At 30.3% G+C, this 21,459-nt stretch overlaps 11 non-coding genes across 11 annotated transcripts; all 11 read left to right on the forward strand.

The window, feature by feature from the left end:
• Positions 1–59: 59 nt before the first annotated feature.
• Trnap-agg (transfer RNA proline (anticodon AGG)) lies at positions 60–131 on the forward strand. Its single transcript has one exon. It is a non-coding gene; the product is annotated as a tRNA-Pro (tRNA).
• Positions 132–475: 344 nt separating this feature from the next.
• Trnap-ugg (transfer RNA proline (anticodon UGG)) lies at positions 476–547 on the forward strand. Its single transcript has one exon. It is a non-coding gene; the product is annotated as a tRNA-Pro (tRNA).
• A 2,546-nt stretch (positions 548–3,093) lies between these two features.
• On the forward strand, positions 3,094–3,165 carry Trnap-cgg (transfer RNA proline (anticodon CGG)). The gene has a single exon. It is a non-coding gene; the product is annotated as a tRNA-Pro (tRNA).
• Positions 3,166–3,554: 389 nt separating this feature from the next.
• Positions 3,555–3,626, forward strand: Trnap-agg (transfer RNA proline (anticodon AGG)). The gene has a single exon. It is a non-coding gene; the product is annotated as a tRNA-Pro (tRNA).
• Positions 3,627–8,939: 5,313 nt separating this feature from the next.
• Positions 8,940–9,011, forward strand: Trnap-ugg (transfer RNA proline (anticodon UGG)). The gene has a single exon. It is a non-coding gene; the product is annotated as a tRNA-Pro (tRNA).
• Positions 9,012–11,453: 2,442 nt separating this feature from the next.
• Trnap-agg (transfer RNA proline (anticodon AGG)) lies at positions 11,454–11,525 on the forward strand. The gene has a single exon. It is a non-coding gene; the product is annotated as a tRNA-Pro (tRNA).
• A 1,432-nt stretch (positions 11,526–12,957) lies between these two features.
• Trnap-ugg (transfer RNA proline (anticodon UGG)) lies at positions 12,958–13,029 on the forward strand. The gene has a single exon. It is a non-coding gene; the product is annotated as a tRNA-Pro (tRNA).
• A 1,961-nt stretch (positions 13,030–14,990) lies between these two features.
• Trnap-agg (transfer RNA proline (anticodon AGG)) lies at positions 14,991–15,062 on the forward strand. The gene has a single exon. It is a non-coding gene; the product is annotated as a tRNA-Pro (tRNA).
• A 3,160-nt stretch (positions 15,063–18,222) lies between these two features.
• Positions 18,223–18,294, forward strand: Trnap-cgg (transfer RNA proline (anticodon CGG)). The gene has a single exon. It is a non-coding gene; the product is annotated as a tRNA-Pro (tRNA).
• A 1,488-nt stretch (positions 18,295–19,782) lies between these two features.
• Positions 19,783–19,854, forward strand: Trnap-ugg (transfer RNA proline (anticodon UGG)). The gene has a single exon. It is a non-coding gene; the product is annotated as a tRNA-Pro (tRNA).
• An 802-nt stretch (positions 19,855–20,656) lies between these two features.
• Trnap-agg (transfer RNA proline (anticodon AGG)) lies at positions 20,657–20,728 on the forward strand. Its single transcript has one exon. It is a non-coding gene; the product is annotated as a tRNA-Pro (tRNA).
• The last annotated feature ends 731 nt before the right edge of the window (positions 20,729–21,459 follow it).

Below are 21,459 nucleotides of genomic sequence, written 5' to 3' on the forward strand. Positions count from 1 at the left end.
GAATTCAAAATGATTGGTAAGATATCGTCTCAAAATTAGAAAAACATATCGTTCTCAATGGCTCGTTGGTCTAGGGGTATGATTCTCGCTTAGGGTGCGAGAGGTCCCGGGTTCAAATCCCGGACGAGCCCTAAAAGTTTTTAGTTCAGTAAAAAAGGCATGGATTTGTCATTTACCAGGAAAAATAAAACCTTGATATCGTGAAAATTACTTTTGTTTAGTTTTTTCTGTTTTCCGAAAGAGTTATCTTACATTGTGAGAGAGCTCACCGAACAACAGCTGTTACGGTAGTGATGATAAGAATGATGTTGACAACGTTATGTAGTTAGTTCCCAGAAAGTAAGTTTACATAACTGGTACGGTAAGACATAGAAATTAACATTTGTTAAATGCATACATCGTTACAAAAACACTAGCTTTTTTCTTAACAATTATAATATTCAATTCATTCCCTTTAAATTTAGTGTAGTTAACTGGCTCGTTGATCTAGGGGTATGATTCTCGCTTTGGGTGCGAGAGGTCCCGGGTTCAAATCCCGGACGAGCCCGATATTTTTTATATAAGGTTTATTAGATAAGTAGATAGTCTATAGGAATCATTGGCTATTGATTATTGGTTATTATAACCAACTACAACTACAAGTAATAATCAATTCAAATCGGATAAGGTAAGATGAAATGCTCTAAGCAAATTAGTACATATATACAAAAAATATACGTAAATGAGTTATCCAGAAGGAAGAATCTAATGTTAATTAATCGGACTTCGGTTACATTTTTGAAATACTGTTTTAGCAAAATTCTTACAATACTGTTATTGTCACGTTAAAAGGGGCATGGTTTTGATCAAATTACATTTTTCTCTTTTTAGTGTTTATAATGCTTTAAAAATGCATTTCTAATGATCAACCAAAATTTTGTGTCAGTCGTAGAATTATAAGCAAGATACAGAGCTCACAATTCTTCCTCATGTAAACAAGGCTCGTATCCTGTTTATGTTTACACTGGGTTAATATACCGGTAATAGATCTTTTTCAACCTGATTTTTTCCTTGTTCTTATTCATTTTAAAGCTGACATGAATTCATAAAAGCATTTGGTCGCCATATTAGTTTCGATCGCTCCTCTACTGCCACTGGGGTATATATACCGGTTGAGAAAGTTACGGTCGGTTGCTTTCCGATCGAGGCATTCGCGTTGCACGGACTTCTAAATGCATGAACTACACATTGTAGTAATAAAGAATAAAGAAAACAACAATCAATGAAATACAAAATATATTTATCCTTTGAAAGGATGTCCAAGGTATCCATATTATTTTGCACAGACAGTGCTGCCTTACTTCGCATGCACATCGAACACGTGTGTCGTTCATACAGAGTGCATAACGTCTGCATCTTCTTGAAAACCCCGGCGACACTACATCCAACACAGTAGCTAAATGATAGTAAATCCAACAAAGTAACAACGTTTCCATCCGTTTCTACAAAAACGCCCCATTTCTAAAATCCATGCGATAATTGACATTGCTCGATCTGCCACAGTGTGTGGTTCGCGCATGTGCGATGTTATAACATACACAGGAAAACGGTCTACAGTTATCGAGGAATTTTCGAAGTATCTGCACCTGGATTTCAGTCTGTCTTGTTTCGTCGTTTATTGGATATATCTTGCCATGGCAGTGGTTGTCATATTATTTTTGTTCAAAACGCGTTTTTACAAGTCTTTTCGTCCAAGGTAACGTGTTCGGGTGTATGAAATTTCTGAATGCGGTGAAGCATGAATAGTGCTCTCGGCCTTATATAGGGGGTGTGTAGCGATGAGCAGAACAATAGAAATCGACAACTAATATGGCGGTAGTCGGAGATAAAAGGGAAATGATGCGAATTTATGAATTCATGTCAGCTTTTTAAGCATAAATAGATTTCACTTCAACATGCAAAACGTAAGATTTGTTTACAAAGAATTGTGAGCTCTGTATCTCACTTTGGACACGACGGCTGTAACTCAAATTTTGGTTGACAGTTGGAAATGCCTTATTGAAGCATTGAAAACATTAAATACGGAAAGATAATTTTTGACAAAAATTGTGACCATGCACCTTTAAACATGAGCATTGTTTTAGTGACTAACAAAGGGTATAGATAATCATTCTCAGGTGATGAAACTAAATTTATAGACGTTTTAGAATATGATTAATAAAGATCAAACGGTTGATTAAGTCAGACGGTAAGATCAGCCAAACACAAACCAAAAATAATAAAAGTATTGGAAGAAGAGTAAAATTTTCAATGTAAAAAGAATTAAACTGAAAAATAGGACATGATTAGATAATAATTAATCTCTCATGCAAGTAAAGAAAAAAAAAAACCCATGCTTTCCTGTACATGTGTGTCTTTATAGTAAAAGAAAAGTCCTGAATCGATACATTTTAGGACAAAATTTAAAAAATCACAGTTGCAAGAGTATTATTTTCGTTCCGATTACAAAGAGAATGTCATTGCTGCTGAGCTTTGCATGTATCTACCTGAAGAATAAAAAAAGTATACTCGTATGGTTTTTTTTTTTCATTTTCTCGAGAATACTTGTGATTTATCTTATAATACTCCAGAAAAACAACATTTTGGGACGTGGTTGGGCCTTGACATGAGAATCATTGCAGGATATGCAAGATAATATACAAAATGAACCAGTGCCAATTAGACAACTGAACGTAAACTGAAAGGTATTAAAAGGTGACTGAATGACAAAACTATGCCATGCAATCACCTTTCCGTAGTCATTTAGTCACATTTTAGTTGACCGAATGGCAGAATTTCATCCTGTAATACTTGATGACAAACGACCGCTAATGTCCAATGTGCATACATCCCTTAAAAAACATCTCTTTGAACATTCAATAAAAGAACAACTGGAAGTTTTACATACAAAATGCATTTAGCAAGGACAACTAAAAAAGGAATTATGTTATTTATTTGAACTAAAGTAGAATTGGTTTTGTTAACATCAGTTATATATCAAAAAAAATATATAATAATAAATTAAACGAATAATATCAACTTAATTTACTTGTAGATAGGATATCAATATCACACGGCTCGTTGGTCTAGGGGTATGATTCTCGCTTCGGGTGCGAGAGGTCCCGGGTTCAAATCCCGGACGAGCCCAATATTTTACATAAATTTAGATAAGCTAAATCAAAATTTAATCAAATTCATCAAGATAGATTTGGAACATTTAAGAGTTATTCATCTTGTAATAAATTAGTTGCATGCAATGCTCTGAAAATCGTAAAGCAGGATCTTTTTGTCATTAGACAAATAATGTTGAAACTTCGTATTCCTTAGGCACTTTAACACATATGGAAAAATAAATGAAACCTTATATGTGGCGTCGACAAAAAGAATATCTTATATACAGTTTATATTGAAGATGGTCTAGATATTAAGTTATAAATGGGCCTAAAAAGAAAACCCATAATCAATATCTATATCTTCAAAATAATCTATCTGTTTATTAAAATTAATGTTGAAATCGCGTGGGATTTAAATTAATTGGCTCGTTGGTCTAGGGGTATGATTCTCGCTTAGGGTGCGAGAGGTCCCGGGTTCAAATCCCGGACGAGCCCAATATTTTACTTAAATCAAATTCGGTAAGTAATGGATATATGCCGGAAACAGTTCTGTAAAAAAATTGTTTGATATTTTTTCGTACAGAAGTGTTTGAGGCATATATCGTACTTAAAACACTGCCATTAAATTTTATTGTTGATTTACCTGAGACAGTCCGATTTTGAAGGATATCAGTACTGTAACCACTGGTCACTTTCTGATATTAAGAAACTCACTATTATTGGACTGTCGCAGGTATAATTTTAGACTGCTGGAATAAAGGAATGACATCACAGCACTGTTTTAAATTAAGTTTATAGCGCTTTAAGGTAGAATTGGAATATTTATTCTGTAATAAATATACAGTTCAATGCACAGATATGCTTTCGTAGAGTGGAATCTCTTAGTCATCAGAATGAATAATATGGTTGTGAACTTCGTATAAGATAAGATGTCCTTAATAGTCACTTCAATAAGTATGGAAATGATTGAGAAAACTTTATTTGTAGAGCCATCAAATATTATGTTTATAAATGGTGGTTTCTATAATGTAAAACATCACCATATAAAAATATGATAAAGAAGTACAAGTCACATGATATCAAGTTAAAGAGGGAATTTTAGCTTTTTTATCTAAAACAATATAATAATTAATACTTTTTAGTAAATGACATATTGAAGTCACGTGACTTTGAACACAACCTGTTAACAACTGGTCTTGAGATATGATTATCGCTTGAGGACCCGGCTTGAAATCCTTGACGAACTAATTTTTCAGTTGAATCGACAGTTTGCAATTAGATAGTTACTCTTGGATCTGCTCTAGGTTGAAATCCCCCAAGTCTAGCTGCAGGTCTATAGCTCCTGGTATGAAAAAAAATCGGATGGACGGCCTAGGAGCTACAGTGCCTACCATTTAAAAATTTATATATTTATTGCGCACTAAAACAAGCGCTGGTTTTGGATTGATTAACCTTATTTACACCCAAATTGTATGAAAACTATTAGTACCATTAAATTTTCAATGCAATTTACAACTGATATCGTCTCTTTACTTGCCTCTGATAGTCACCAGCCCCGTAAAGTGGAGTGAAGTTTGTTTACTGTAAAAATGGCGACTCTCGATCTCGATGTAAATTTAAATACTTGATTTTCTGAGGTCGGTTGCGTGTTCCGGAGAAAGTCTGCGGCAAGTAAGATGACGATATCAGTAGTAAATTGCACACAAAATTTAATGATACTATTGTTTTTACAGTTTCTGAGTATTGATAAGGTTAATCAGTCCAAAACTAGTGCACGTTTTTGTGTGCAGTAGATATACAATTTTTTTCAATTGGTGGCACTGTATCTCCTATAGGTCGTCCATCCGAATTTTTTCAGACTGGGAGCTACAGACCTGCAGCTACCCCATGTCAACCAAAAAATTGGATATGTTTTTAATTGTACCCTCTTGAAACTGATTTTTTTGTCGAAGACAAATCAACAAAAAATTGAGCCTGAAATCTCTCTGTCATTACGACTGCGATTATAAGGTTTAATAATAAAAGACTATGACATTAATGATGAAGGAAGCTGGATGGTTAACATATTACCCATCATGTATATTTATTAAGTCAATGAAAATACTAAATAATGTTGTACATAAATGTTTTGATTTTTTCCTATATTTTAAGGACGAACACTTCTCCATCAGAAGATTATAAAAGAATTTCGATGGGCACAACCGTTGTGCCCTTTTAATTGAAATGTTCGATAACCCAACGCATCCCGATTTCAGGTTAATGTTAATTCTTTTTAACGAAAATGGTTAATATTTTGTAGAGCGTAATGATAATTTACTTTAACATATCAGCAAAATTACTAGGTTTAGTGATGAGGATATTGTTTTTGTTTAACCGCACTATATTGATATTTTCAATCATTGATCTATTTAAATTTATATAGGAAACAAATTTAATAGTTAGAATGAAGTCACGAAAATTACTAGGTGAAATAAAGAAATCATGGCTTAAAAAGAAAGTTAATTGAGAGATCTTTGAATCAGAAAAAGATATGGAATATATTTTTAAAGGTTTACCATTGACTACTCAATTGATACATGATAAAATAAATAAACAGGAATACTTTGAGTCAATCAAAACAGAATTGTTTGTCATTTATTACCTAATTCACATCACCTCAAAACCTGTACATTGTCTTGTTACACTAGTGATTGCTATTGTGCCCTAAAAATATTAGGAATTGAAACTCACTGCTTTAATGTAAACAGAAAATTCAGTATGTGCATTAAACTAAATCTAAGAATTCGGAAGGCGTTTTAATAATCTATACAGACTTACAGTTGTGACTGTTGTTTATTCCTTATATTTTATTTTATCCATATATTGAAAAGATGCAAAAATAAATTGCGATTTTAATTTCTTGAATATTTTGTTTTATTAGCGAATTAAATGCTTGACCAAACTGTTTTTGACAAGCAATAATAGATAATTATAGTATTAGTGAATTGCGACAAATTTTAAGCTCTAAAACATTAAGTTTGTAGCAAAAACGTTTTTTCGAGTATCTCTCCTCATTTATTCCTTATGCACATTTTATTGAAAGATTTTATAAACTACTTACACATGAAACGCAGCTGTAATGTCGTTTCAAGTGTTTCAATTTAGGTAAGTGTGTAAGCATGTCTTTTTATCAGTTGCAGGATAAAAAGTGAAAAGATGAAATAAACAGCTTAAATGGTCGTTTGTGTGTTAGTATATAAATCTCGGTATGGCTACTGCAGGATATCTATGATAAATAAGTAGTGCTTGTGCCCTACATGAATCACTTTTGTCCTCTATATTATTATGACGTTGAAACTGCCATGTGTTCGTTTTGTAAATAATGGTATATGATTATACCATTATAATATGATATTTGATCTGTTAGAAGGTTATGGTCACGTTTTTTTGTCAAATATTATTTTTTCGTTTTAATGTTTACAATGTTTTAGTAAGACATTTCTAGTAGTAAATCAAAATTTAAAGGGACATGGTCACAATTTCGATCTTTTTTTTCCAATTTTAATGTTTACATTGCTTCTGTGAGGCATTTTAATAAACAACCAGAATTTGAGTGTCATTCGTTGAGTTGTAAGTGAGTTACAGAGCTTACAATTATTTGCTAAGTAAATACAACTTTGTCTAAATTTTGAATGTTTAAGTACAAATTCCAATTTTTAATTAAAAGCAATATGAGCTGTATTTTTTAGAATGTTATTTTGCTGCAAAAACCTGCTACTATGGTAAGTCTGCATATAACTTAAACTTTTATGATAAATAAGGTTGGAAAAATCATTAATTTTTGTCAGAGGAAGGATATCTCTTCTACAAAACATATAGCAAATCAATTTTTGTACAGGACGACAATAATTCAATTTCGCTTCAATTAAGGCTCCTTAACAGCCCTTTTCACAGAAATTTGGCGAAAAGAAATTAAAAAACCATGATATTTTTGCCATTTTAGTATAAAATAACATTTTCGTTAAACAAAATTTCATCGTGAAAATTGCAGCTCATATTGCTTTAACCTAAAATGAATGTGTTAAACATTAAGAACTGTTTATTTATGCTTTAAAATGAATATGAAGATAGACAAATCAGCTTGATATGATTTTATTATGGGGCACGAGCTTTGTTTACATAATAAATAAATACGAGTTCTGTACATACATCTTGCGTAAAACTTTACGACTGACTCTCAAATTGCATTTGATCATTAGTAATGCATTCCTAAAGCATTGCAGATAATGAAAACAGAAAAACAGAATTTGAACAGTACCAGGGATGGGGTAATTGAAAAAAGTATTTGTAATTGAGTGTAATTAATTACATTTTTCAAAGTAATTGAAAGTAATTTGTAATTGAGTCTGTCTTCAATTACAAGTAATTGAATGTATTTAAATACATTCCAAAAATATTGTGTATTTTCAATTACTTTTCAATTACATCTCAATTACTTTTTTTTCCAAGTTTTAAATATAAAAAAGGTGTCTTATAATGATAAATAGATTTTATACATGTTTGGCATTGACTTTTGTTTATACAATAATTTAATGTCCCATAATGTTTCATATGTTTATACAGTCAACACTGCCCAGGGCAATAGGTAAAGATCTTATTTTGTGGAGGTGTGAACTCTGTTAACACCCAAGACCCCCCATTGATTTTAGACTTAAAGGAGTCAAAATATCTCATTCTTGTGAATTATAACAATTATCATTTATATATACTGATATGCTGTACTGCCGTAAGTTGTACTTTCTGAATAAACATAGTTTTAATATGTGAATAAAAATTAATTCACTATAGAGAAAATATTATTCAGAACCAAAAATGAACTCAATGGTACTTAATGAATTTATGGTTAAAGAAAATTTTTTATAGAAATATTCAAGAAATCTGATCTGAACTGAACTATACAACCTTTAAAAACATAACCGTACATAAAGCTCTGTATATCTTAATGCTGTTAATATATGTATATGTTCTCAAGATTTAAAAAAATAAAACTAAAGTATTTGAAATGTAATTAATTACATTTATCAAAGTAATTGAGAGTAATTAATTACATTTTAAAAAATCAATGTAATTGTAATTGCAAGTAATTGATAAAATTGTCAATGTATTTGAAAGTAATTAATTACTTTTCAAAGTTATTGACCCCAACTCTGAACAATACTGTGGCCATGTCCCTTTAAGTGTCAGTCGAAGAGTAAAAAGAGAAATACAGAGCCCACTCTGTTTGACGTTAGTCGAGAATCATACTTCATTAATCTATTCAAATATTTTGAACAGCTATCGGGAATAATAACTTGGCTTCGCTACAGATTGCAAAACTCGCGAGGTATTAAGTTTTTTTTTTCATTTGTGTTATTGTTATTGATTTTAATATATACATCATATAAATGATCAACAGATTAAAATTTTGATCTCTTAATTTATTTGTATGAGATTTCTAAATCATTATTTTAAAGTATAAATGTATCACACAAACTTGTTCTAAAGAAATGTAAGAACTATTTTAAATGCTTGTATTTTTCGTCATTATAAAATAAACCTATTATTTTCTTGTATGTTCTACAAGATAGCACTTCATTAAGAAATAAGAAAAAACTGTATAGTTAGAAACATGACCACAGAAACACAAGATAAATAGAAATCGAGAGAAAGATAAACATGAAAAGCGACTTAGCAATAGCATATGAACTTTAGCGAACACAATCACACAAGTGTCTTATCTTGGCGGTACTAAGATTTCATAAACCTTGATTATTACAAATGTTTTACCATGGCTCGTTGGTCTAGGGGTATGATTCTCGCTTTGGGTGCGAGAGGTCCCGGGTTCAAATCCCGGACGAGCCCGAAATTTTTTGTTAATGTTTTTAAAATAATAAACTACCACTGTTCTGAAAAATAGAATATTAAAACACATTATCCACTATTTTTTTTTTAAATTTTTAATAATACTTTTGATGAAATGAAGCAAAAATTGCAAAAAAGATTTAGAAAAAATAAAGTTAATTTTCCTGAATATTTTTTTTAACTAATCAAATACTTGACAAGATAATATTTGGCATTAAGTATTACATGATTATATTATTCATCAATAGTGACCTGGAGTTAAGCTCTAAAATATCAAGTTTGCAAAATCAATCTGTACAAGATTGGAGAAGTATAGTAGATAACTCACCAAAATGTATTAATTATAGAATTTTTAAAACAAATCTCAATTTAGAAAAGTACTTGTTGATTTTACCTACAGATCTACGGATCACGTTTACAAAATTAGGAACATGTAATCATCGATTCCCCATTGAAACAGGTAGATGGCATAATATTGAAAAACATTTAAGAAAATGTACAATGTGTGATTCTAATAGTATTGGGGATGAATTTCATTATGTTTTAGAATGTACACATTTTGTAAACGACAGAAAAATGTTTTTACCCAAGAGATTTTATGAAAACCCAAATATTATAAAATTTAACGAGCTCATGAATACTTTCAATGTAGAAAAACTAAAATCTTAAGAAAATTTTCAAAGTCTGTTCTTCCAGAAACCAACTTTAACAACCTATTGTATGGTGATTTTAACCTTTTTTGTCATAATTACTTCTACTGTACATGAGATCCTTGACTGTATTCGTGTACATTTGTATATACTGATTTTGAACCTCAAATACCAGTGAACTGGTCTTGAGTGAATAAAGAATTGAATTGAACAGCCAAAACAATTTTCTATTTTTCCGCTTTATTTACCCGAGATTCACTTTTTATTGAATGATTTAATTAATTACTAACAAAGCTGTTGACTCTCATTAAGTGTTTAATGAAGGGTTAAGTGTGTTGTTTTTTAATCAGTTATAAACTGTGTGTTAGAATGTAAATCTCGGTATGGTGCTGCGGGATATTTTGTGTTTGATTCAATGGTAAATAAATAGTTCTTGTGTCCTAAATTACTCACTTGTCTTCTATAAAATTATGACCTTGAAACTGTCATGTGCTCGTTTTGTAAATAAACATATATAATATAAATAACATTAGATTAAAAATCTTATATTTCTGTTGAAACAGCTGCCTTTTATCAATTGGACATAGCAAAATCAAGAGAAAAGTTCCGCCTTGGAATTAAGAACTCGTTCTTGAAAGGGGTGATTCATTAAAATAATATTATCAATGACTCGCTGGTATAAGTGTATGATTCTTACATTGTGTGAATGAATTATAGATTTGAATAACTTTGTAGTAAGAATCATTTATAAATTGACGGCAAAAAATATGAAGTTAATGGTTTATTGATTTTCACACTCATTTAAAGCTTAACTCAGAATTGACGATCAGGAATGTGCTATGGTGTAAATCAGTTCTTTGATTAATATCAAGGCATGTTTATTTGAGATTAAATTGATAATATTTAAATGTTACCAATATCACTAGTTTATAATATTTTAGGAAAAGATTGTTGAACTACAAATGTATAACCAAAATTAAAGTAAAAGAAAGGACGAAATGTAATATAATACAAAATTAAAGTTTACTGAGTGAATGCAAATCAATACACATGTTTATATGATTTTAAGGAAAATCTGACAGATTTAAAAAGTATCCCCATTGGTTTTAATCCCGTTATCACCCTTACTATAACCTATCATGAAACAATTCTGATGTATACCATGATTGCTATTATCAACCAATCCTCGTGATTTTTCATTTATAAAGTTTTACTCAATGTGATTTTATAAATGAAATACGAATTTAAAATTAAAAAATATACGTGTTTGAAATATTTTTATTTCAGATTTAAGTAATTTAAAAACCATTTGGATGGTAATTGAATTCTACTTTTTTTGGCAAGTACTTGTAATTCAAATAGGTATTCGTGTATTGTTTATACATATGACCCTGTTCTTTCAGATTAGCTGATAAGGTTGGAAAGAAACTTTGCATCAAGTTGTATAAATTGTAAACTTAAAGCACATTTGTACTGTAGGTTAAAAATAAATAATCTCAAAAGTTAAAACTAAACATTGTTTTGTAACTGGTATATAAATGAACCATAGCTGTTAATTTATTATGAGCAAATTTAAAAATATTCTGCTTTATTGATTATCAATTCATTCATATATTGATGTTTTTAAAAAGAAAAACATTTATCTCACTATAGATACTCATTTTATATCTGTCCTTGTATATTATCAAACTAACGGAGGGAATCCAGCTGTTGTACCATATTAAATAAAAAAAATAGGGTTGAGACTATCAGTTAATGGCATTTTAAAAATCTTGAGTTGCAACAGATATATGGCTCGTTGGTCTAGGGGTATGATTCTCGCTTAGGGTGCGAGAGGTCCCGGGTTCAAATCCCGGACGAGCCCAAATATTTTTGCAATAATTTAAAAGTCATATTTATAAGATAAAGTTAATTCACAACAGATAGGCGAAGATTATTTTTATGCTTTTATGTTTATGTTTAGTTATATGGAATAAAACCTCTTGATATTTAAAATATAAAAGAAATCTCACCTCTCATTTTCCTTCACATTTTTCAAAGATGCAATTTCAATCTTCTTTCAGAGAAGTGTTTAATGGAAAATTCATTGTTTTAACTAACATTCTTAAAAATTTCAGTCATAAAAATGAACAGGTTTGCTCATAAATCTTATTGATACCTAAAATAATAATCAGAGAACTAATATATCAGAAATATAGCAATTCCGATGGCTAAATAAATTATAACTTTTAATGCTCACTCTTTGTAGCTATATGTAAATTACAGTGTTCAGCTATAGAATATAAAAGTATGCTACCTTTCTCTTCTTAAGAAATGAAAATGAATGTATATAAAAAAAAAAAACAACAACTCTGAACTTAATATATTTTACAACGACCTGTAAACAAGTTTTACAGCTTATATTTATATCTCTCGACGGCACGAGGGTTATATATGCATATAAATCAGATGGCGCGTTAAAAGCGTTCATTCTGTTCATTTTGGAGATTCTATAGGCCTAGTTGCGGTTTATCTCTAGTTTTAGGACATTGGTAGTCCCTTATCTAAAAGCCAAGAACAAATATTTTGGAATCGTCCGGGATTTTGACCCGGGACCTTTTGCACCCAAAGCGAGAATCATACCTCATTAATCTATTCAAATGTTATAGCTATTGGGAATAATTTCTTGGCTTCACAACAGTTTACAAAACTTATGAGCTATTATGTTTTATTTCTCTTAATTTGTGTTATTTTTTATTAATTACAATCAACCATATAAAATATCTACATAATATATTTTTGATCTACTTATGATACATTATATGTATATTTTGAAGTGATTTCTAAATATTTTTTGAAAAGTAAAAATATACATGAAAAATGACAATAACAAAATGTCAACCATCTCATAAATCCATAAAACGAAATACAAATTCAAAGCAGAGCAACATGGACCTCCAAAAAGATAGAGATTATCTAGGAGGAGTGAGCATCCAAGCTTCACATTTTTTTTGAATTCCAAAGAAATGTTGTAGATTTTTGAATGATTGTTTTCATCGTCATTCTGAAACATACCTTGTAAATTTATTTGCATGTTCTAATAGTTAAATAGACAACATTGCATTAACTAAAACAAAATTTATGTAATTGAAAAACATGTCGAAAGCTACAGGAACAAAATTTATGTTAGTGGAGAGATAAACCTGAAAAGCTATTTCGCAGTTGCGTATGAACTTTGTCGAACTTTAATTACACACGCGTCTTATTTTGGCGGTACTAAGATTTCAAAAACCTTATTATTGCGTTACACATACCATGGCTCGTTGGTCTAGGGGTATGATTCTCGCTTTGGGTGCGAGAGGTCCCGGGTTCAAATCCCGGACGAGCCCAAAATTTTTCTGATAGTGTTTTAAAATAATAAACTACCAATGTCCAAAGAAATAGAATATTAAACAGGTCGAGACCACTATATTTTGTGACGTCGGCATAAATTTGCATACTAAATTAGGCACCTGTTTACTTTTATCGACAAACCAATCAGGTGAATGAGTTGCAAGGCATTGTGGGCTACTACAAGTATCAGTGTATACAAAGCGTATTGAAAATATATACCATTTTGAATTGTCCTTTGGAAACTCATTTTGAATGATTTTTCAGAATTTATGGAAGTAATATGGACAATTATGTCTGAACTTCAATTTCTATGCTCACATTTAAAAACTATTGCATATGAGGACTTATATCAACCTATTTAAATACCCCATTGTCAATGTTCAAAAGAGAGGTACGTCCTAATGAATTAAAAGCAGTGAGTTCTGTTTTTTTTTCACGTGATACCCCATATTTGGGACAACATTAGTAGAACCACGCGTTGATATTTTCTTCAGGGACATTCATCAGAATGCTTAACGGACAAAATACTTTATGCTGCATATAGCTTGTGCTTCTGCGTTTGTATAGTTGTGCATTTCTACTACCGTGGCTACTAGTATTCACGTATGTTAAAAAATGTACAGTTACCTGTATTTATTTCTAGTGCACAATGATAAAGTCACCAATACATACATGTGATGTTTTTTTTCTTATCATAATATGTTTGTACTTGTATGCGTATGTTTGTCAGTCGTTTGATATTGATCATTTTTGAAGCAACAATTAATCAACTAAAACAACAGTATTTTTTAATGTGAGCATGGAATAAAGTTAATGGTACGTAATCTTTAATTTTTTACCTTCTAAAGTAAAAATCAAGACGTACAAACATTCCGGCAAGCAATTAAATATTGTGTATAAAACAGACAAATACCACGTGCGTTTGTTGAATCGTAAACACGTTATAGACCGTCATGCATTGCAACTCATTCACTGGATTGGAGAATCTGTTTGCCAAAAATACTGTCACGTGTTAAATAATGCTATCCATATAAGGTAGTGTACCCGACCTGTTAAAACAAGTGAATAATTTGTTATGATTTATCTAAAAGACTTTTAAAAGAAATTGAAGCCAAATTATAGAGTGGGGCGGTGGTTTTTAATTTATTGTCTTTCACATCTACAGCTTGTGTTAAAAGTGCCTTTAAAGAATTATTGCCCTTAGGCCATTGTTTGACAATTTGATGAACTTGTAAAAAGCTGTCAAAGATGTAATGATTGTAAACAGGTCTATAGATTTTTTTTTAAAATTTCAGATCTTATCAAACAAAGAAACACAAATCTCAAAGAAAACTGGCGAATAAACACAATTAAAAACACTTGTAATGATTAATATCAAGTCTTGTACTTTGAAATTAACTCGACTATACCCTTCAAAATGCAAAGAATATACATTCTGCTTATCTAAGCTTAATGTTCATCTACGAATATTTTTCCTAGCGCAATATAATAGTAATTTCGAATTTAATTAAGATATTATTAAATTATGTGTTACAAGTCATTTCAAAATCATTGTACATGCAAGTATAGAGGCAGTTGAATTTAAGACTTTTGACAGCAAGTTAATACAGTTTTATTGACAACTTTAGTATTTCGCATGTAAATGAACCCATCCATACAGATAAAATGATAAGGTTGGAAACAGACATTGTACAAGGTCGCTTTAACAAAGCATATGTGTGTTGTTGCTTAGCTCTAACGAACTAAAAATTGTTTTGTAATAAGTATGTAAATGAACCATAGCTATTGTTTTGTGAAATGCTTTATCAATAATGAAATCATTCAAATCTAGATATTAAAAAAACCGGTGACTATGTAGTCAGTTTAGGTCTGTTGTTTTTTCTATGAAACGATAATGGTAAGGGTTAAAAGTATTTAGTTTTTAGCATTTTAAAATCACAAAATGAAATAGACATCTGGCTCGTTGGTCTAGGGGTATGATTCTCGCTTAGGGTGCGAGAGGTCCCGGGTTCAAATCCCGGACGAGCCCAATGCACATTTTTGCAATTTCTTTTTTTAGGTGTTAGGGAGGATTCCAAATATTTGATGCTGACTTTCTACTGAAATATGTTGGGTTCTTAAAGGGGAATGGTCACAAATTGGTCACAGATCTTTTTTAGATTTTATTTTTTTTTGCAGTATTAAGGCATTTTTAATATGAAACCAAAATTTGAGTGTAATTCGTTATAAGAGAGTTACAGTACTTACCGTTCATTGGTATGTAAACAAAGCTTTCGTATACAGTTTGAATGTTAAAGTGAAAACCTTTTGACCTTAAATGAATGTGTTAAACGTTATAGGAACAGGTTATTTATGTTTCAAATGAATAAGAACAGAGACAAATCAAGTTGAAAAAAATGTTTTCTTGTATATCGAACCGATGTAAAGAAAAATAGGCCACGAGCCTTGTTTACATTACAAAGAATTGTGGGCCCTGTATATTGCTAATAACTCTACTACTGACTCTAAAATTCATTTGATCATTGGAAATGCATTTCTAAAGCATTGTAAAAAAAATTGGTTTCCTTCTTGCGGATATTATTTTCTTTACATGGAAAAGACTTAAGTGTTAACTAATTACAAATGCTTTAAACATTTATTTGAATTACCAATACCATTGCGATGGTTTTGAAATGACTTGTAATTTATCAAATTATAATTTTTGTTAATGTATTTTGATTAATTTACAAATTACATATTATTTATTTATAATATTTTATATTATAAAGCTTTCGTTTACAATTTGAATGTTAAAGTGAAAACTCCAGATTTTGACCTTAAATGAATGTGCTAAACCTTATAGGAACAGCTTATTTATGTTTTAAATGAATAAGAACAGAGACAAATCAAGTTGAAAAAGACATGATGAATCATGTTTTTCTGGTAAATCGAACCGATGTCAAGAAAATAAGGGCAAGAGCCTTGTTTACATGACAAAGAATTGTGGGCCCTGTATCTGACTCTAAAATTCATTTGATCATTAGAAATGCATTTCTTAACCATTGTAAGAAAAAAACCAGGAAAATAGAATTTGACAAAAATCGTGACCATTTAAGTCCATAGAAAGCGAATAAAGCAGAAGATGCGAAAGGTCCCGAGTTGAAATTCCGGGCAATTACAATCCTTTTAATCACAGATGAATAGAAATAATAAAACATTCTTTTTTTCTTATTGTAGATAAACTTGCGTATTATGAATCATGGCGTATTTAGAATCATGATTTATTATCTTTTAGCCAATACTTAAAATAACTGAGATAGGAAAAAAAGTGATAGTGTTTTTGTGTAATCAGTTATAACTATCCCTGCCAGTGAAAGCAATCTTTTATAAAAGGGATATAATATTATTAGATATACACATTATTGATAGTGAATGAAAAAGTTTACCCCCCCCCCCCCCCCCGAAATCAAAGCTTAGTTGATATTTCTATTTTTAAATCTTTTTCCTCTAAAAAATAAATATTTTCTTCTTAGTGAATTGATATTTCTTCAAGTCCATTTTTAAATATATATTTTTTTAATTTGAAGTAAACTATTCTATTTGTACTTAACTTTAAAATAAGACATTTGAATTTAACATCAATAGGACCTTTATATGAACTGATACACAATGAGTTAATGAGTTTTTATCCATAGTCTTCAAAATACATTTTAATGGCATGTGTTAGATGTGATAATTAATCAAGACTTACTACGTGTCATTAGGTCATACATGTAAACAAGAAGGTCCAAAAATCTGTAAAAGAAGTTATTAATTTTTACACAGCATTAAGATAGTATGACAATGCATGAACATTAAATATGACAGAAAACATTGTATGACATGGAAATGCGAAAATATTTCAAGCGGTGAGTAAAGTTGCCAGCCGGTATGTATCTTTTCATATGACATGCAAGTAGTATCGTAACAGTATAGGCCTAGTAGAATAGGGCTATTGAAAAAATTCACATTTAGTACATATATATTGAGTGATACATTACATGGTATTTCAAAGTTCAAGGAACATTAAATGAAGTCATAAGAAATGGTAAAGTGATCAAAGTATATCATAAACATTTTTGTTAGACCAAGAGACATAAATCTTACAAAATAGCGCTTTGCATAAACAATACTTATTGACACAATTAAACCAATTTGGTAATCAATATGTAATAACCAAGACTAGAAAACGAGTATTATCGTTATCTACCTTTAAGATTAAATCGACTCTCTAATCCAAAAGGTCACAAAATTCAATATCGTTTGTATAAAGTTTGATTTTACGATTTTTATATCAATTTATAATTAAAATGATATAATAAAAAGCGAAATGCTCTGAACAAATAATAATTGTTAAAAGATAAAAGTTTTTTGAGTAAATGCATACAAACATACTATACATTAAACTAAAGAAATCATTCCAATTGATCCACGAAGTATTTCCACTATTATCTTTCTTTTTATGAACCTGAACAGAATCTCTAACAAGAAATTCTCATGTACCTGATCTAAAGGAGAAATCTTTTGATCGTCCATTTCAAGTGTATGTCTCCCTTCATGTTTTTAAAAAAAATTTAAATTTATTTTATGATTGTATGCATGCGTCTTTTTCTAAAGTTTCATAATTTTTTTTATAATATGTAATTTGAAAATTAATCAAAATACATTAACAAAAATTATAATTTGATAAATTACAAGTCATTTCAAAACCATTGCAATGGTATTGGTAATTCAAATAAATGTTTAAAGCATTTGTAATTCATTAACACTTAAGTCTTTTCCATGTAAAGAAAACAATATCCACAAGAAGGTAACCAATTTATCTGAGATAAAGACTTTTAGGTCGCTTCAACATATCTATATATAAATTCACTGATAAAGCGTACTTGCACTGTACCTTGGAAAACAATTGTAATTAAAGATGACTTTTTGCAATTTTCCCTAATTACCATGTGTGTATAACCACTCGTTTATTCATTGTAACATTTATGCAAAATTTGACATAGTGTGTATGAAGCAAAAAATCAATCTCACTGATTTAATCTAGGTCAGTAGACATTTTTCGTACTTAAGGAAGAAACCAAGCTGTTGCGTCTGATCAATTAAATAACGATTTATGATGACCTTCCTAATATACAGAAAATTGTAACCATATCCCATCGGAAATAACCGGCTCGTTGGTCTAGGGGTATGATTCTCGCTTCGGGTGCGAGAGGTCCTGGGTTCAAATCCCGGACGACCCCAATTCATTTTTTGGAAATCTCCATTAGATTGTTTTTCCAATTGAAATTTATGTAAAACGGAAGAAAACTTACGTCATAATTCTTAACTTCAGTTACTTAGACATGATTTGAGCTCAAAATTTTCAAATTTTACTTTTCCCTTTTTAATATCTTAGATGATTAAAATGGGCATCTTTAATGGTACGTCAAATTTTGTAAGTCTATTATCGAGTTACAAGCAAGATACAGAGTTTGAAATTCTTTGTTCTGTAAACAAAGCTCGAGTCTTTTTATTGTTTACATATGTAATGTATTGCCGTAAGTTTTCATCAAATGTTGCTTTCTTTGTTATTTTCAACATTATTTATGAACGCATAGAATTAGTTCATGTTGTCCGTAACAAGTTGTCAAAAAATGCTTTATTTTTTTACTTAACCTTATTTGTAAACAAATATAAAACTTAGACTTTCTTTGCGTAACAATGATCTTTTGTTTCTGCATCTTGCTTGTAAATTGACTTCTGACATTCAAACGTTGGTCAACCATTCAAAATACACAAGTACAGTATTTTAAAGGGGTACGGTGACGATTTTCGTCTAATCTTATTTTTTATTTTTATATTGTTTACATTAGTTTATCAATGCATTTCTGGTGATTAACCCTAGTCAGTCCTAGAGTTAAGAATAAGAACCAGAGCTCACAATTCTTTAGTTTGAAAACAAAGCATGTGCTATGTTTTTGTTTACATTGGTTAATAAACCGGTAAAATTTCATATTCAAGCTAATTTTTCTATCATTTTTAACGTCAGTAAACAGTTTCTCGCGTTTGTCATATTCATTTTAGGTCTTTACCTGGAATTTTCTTTTCAACGTTCAAAATGTAAACAAAAACATGACCTAGGCTTTGTTTATATAATGTATTGTGAGCTCTGTATCTTGCTTAAAATTCGACGACTCAAACTTTGGCTGACTATCAGAAAATGTCTTACTAAAGCATATTGTAAACAAAAACAAAAAAGAAACAAAATTTTGACCAAAATCGTGACCATGCCTCTTCAAACTTATCTTAAAATAAACATTGAATAAACATAAAAGAAAACAAAAAAAAAAGTTTCGGCTCATAATGGGTCTAGGTCCCTTTAACCCTTTGATTCATATTACAGGTGTATACAATACGTATAAATATTTATTTTAATCATTTCATTGAATAAATCGATGTGTCACAATACTCAATCTCGTTTTCAAAAGAAAAAAAAATATTTATCTTATTAATTCAAACATATTCCTTATTTATTTACATGTATATTCTACAACACAAAGATAGCATGAGAAAAAGGACGGAATTAGTCAACGTGTCAGAAACAACTACAATGTTAGGGGAAAACATATGCATCAACCAGAACAATCGATTGACATCGACTTATCAAGTGTTTATGAACCATGTCGAGCTTTATTTGCAAGCATGCATCTTGTAGGTGTTTACGATTTGAATACGAGTATAGTTATAATGGCTCGTTGGTCTAGGGGTATGATTCTCGCTTTGGGTGCGAGAGGTCCCGGGTTCAAATCCCGGACGAGCCCAATCTTTTATCACTTAATTAATAGTTGATTTATAATGAGTTACTAATGCCCTTAGGCATTAAGATCTTGTTCCTAATTGCTCAATTAATGAAAAACAAAATTATAAAAAGAGTAAATTGCCGATATTTCATTGTCTTCAAATACACAAGTTGTGGTTAAAGTGCATTTTGGGAATATTTATCTTTAGGGCATATATATTTGAACATTTGATGTGCTTATTTAATACAATGTTTGAGCGATACAGGACAATTTTTATCACTAATGATTAAATTAAAATACAGTCATAAAGTATTCGTATTTTTATTTGTTATAAGTCATTTTAATATCTTTGTTATATTAAAGGTATTTAAATTGAAAGTTTTTTGGCAAGGAATTGCAATTTAATCTACAGTACTCCTTAAGTTTTTTCCATGTAATTAAGTGCCTTCCCTCAGAAAAAGCTGATAAGGTTAGAAACAAATTTCAGATAAAGAATGGAAGCCACTGTAACATGCACTGCTAAAATAAACACTTAAGCTCTTGGGTATTGTAGCTTAGAAAAAAATATTAATAGTTAAAACTAAAAAAAAAACAATTGTACTTAGTGAATAATTGAATATTAAAGTTAATCATACTAAATGATCATATTTGTTCAAAACATTCAGTTTTATTGAGAATCAATTCATTCCAATCTCGAGTTTCTGTATATAGGATCGCTCTAGATCTGCACGCACGTGTGGTCATACTTACAGAAGAAACCCAGCTGTTGCGTCTTATCTAGTTAGGTAAGTTGTGTTAAGATTCTATTGTATGGACTTCATCTGGCTCGTTGGTCTAGGGGTATGATTCTCGCTTAGGGTGCGAGAGGTCCCGGGTTCAAATCCCGGACGAGCCCAAGAATTTTTTTGCTGTTAAATGTTTTCTTTTTGGGGGTTCGGTGTGTTTGCAGAGATATATTTAAGTTTAAGGTAGTATGGGACAACTCCATATTGATTAGTTTAAGGGGCATGGTCACGATTTTGGTCAAAAATTATTTTTCCGATTTTAATATTTACAATACTTTAGAATAACATTTTTTAATAGGCAACTTAATTTGATTGTCATTTGTTGAGTTATAAGCAAGTAACAGAGCTTGAAATTCTTCGCTATGTAAACAAAGCGTTTGTTTACATTTTGAACGTTGAAGTAAAAATTTCAGTTTTAAACCTAAAACGAATGTTTTAAACGTTAGGAACTTATTATCTATGCTTAAGATTAATAAAAAGATAGACTAATAAGCTGGAAAAAGATTTTTTACTGGTATATTGAATCTATGTAAACAAAAACAGGGCACGAGCTTTGTTTACATGACAAAGCATTGTGAGTCCTGTATCTTGCTTCTAACTTTACGAATGAATCTCAAATTTTATTTGATTATTAGAAATGCATTTTAAAGTATTGTTGATAATAAAAACATAAAAATAGAATTTGACCAAAATTGTGACCATGCCCCTTTAAAGCAGGCTGTATTAATTGTATTTTCTTCTATTATTTTGGTTTGTTCTTTGCGAATTTTATATTTGACCTTTGTTTAACCTATAGTCAGATTGATTGACCTGTTAACAGTGTTGTTATACATCTGACTAA

The sequence above is a fragment of the Crassostrea angulata genome, chromosome 4 (assembly GCF_025612915.1).
Source record: "Crassostrea angulata isolate pt1a10 chromosome 4, ASM2561291v2, whole genome shotgun sequence".
NCBI lineage: Eukaryota > Metazoa > Mollusca > Bivalvia > Ostreida > Ostreidae > Magallana > Magallana angulata.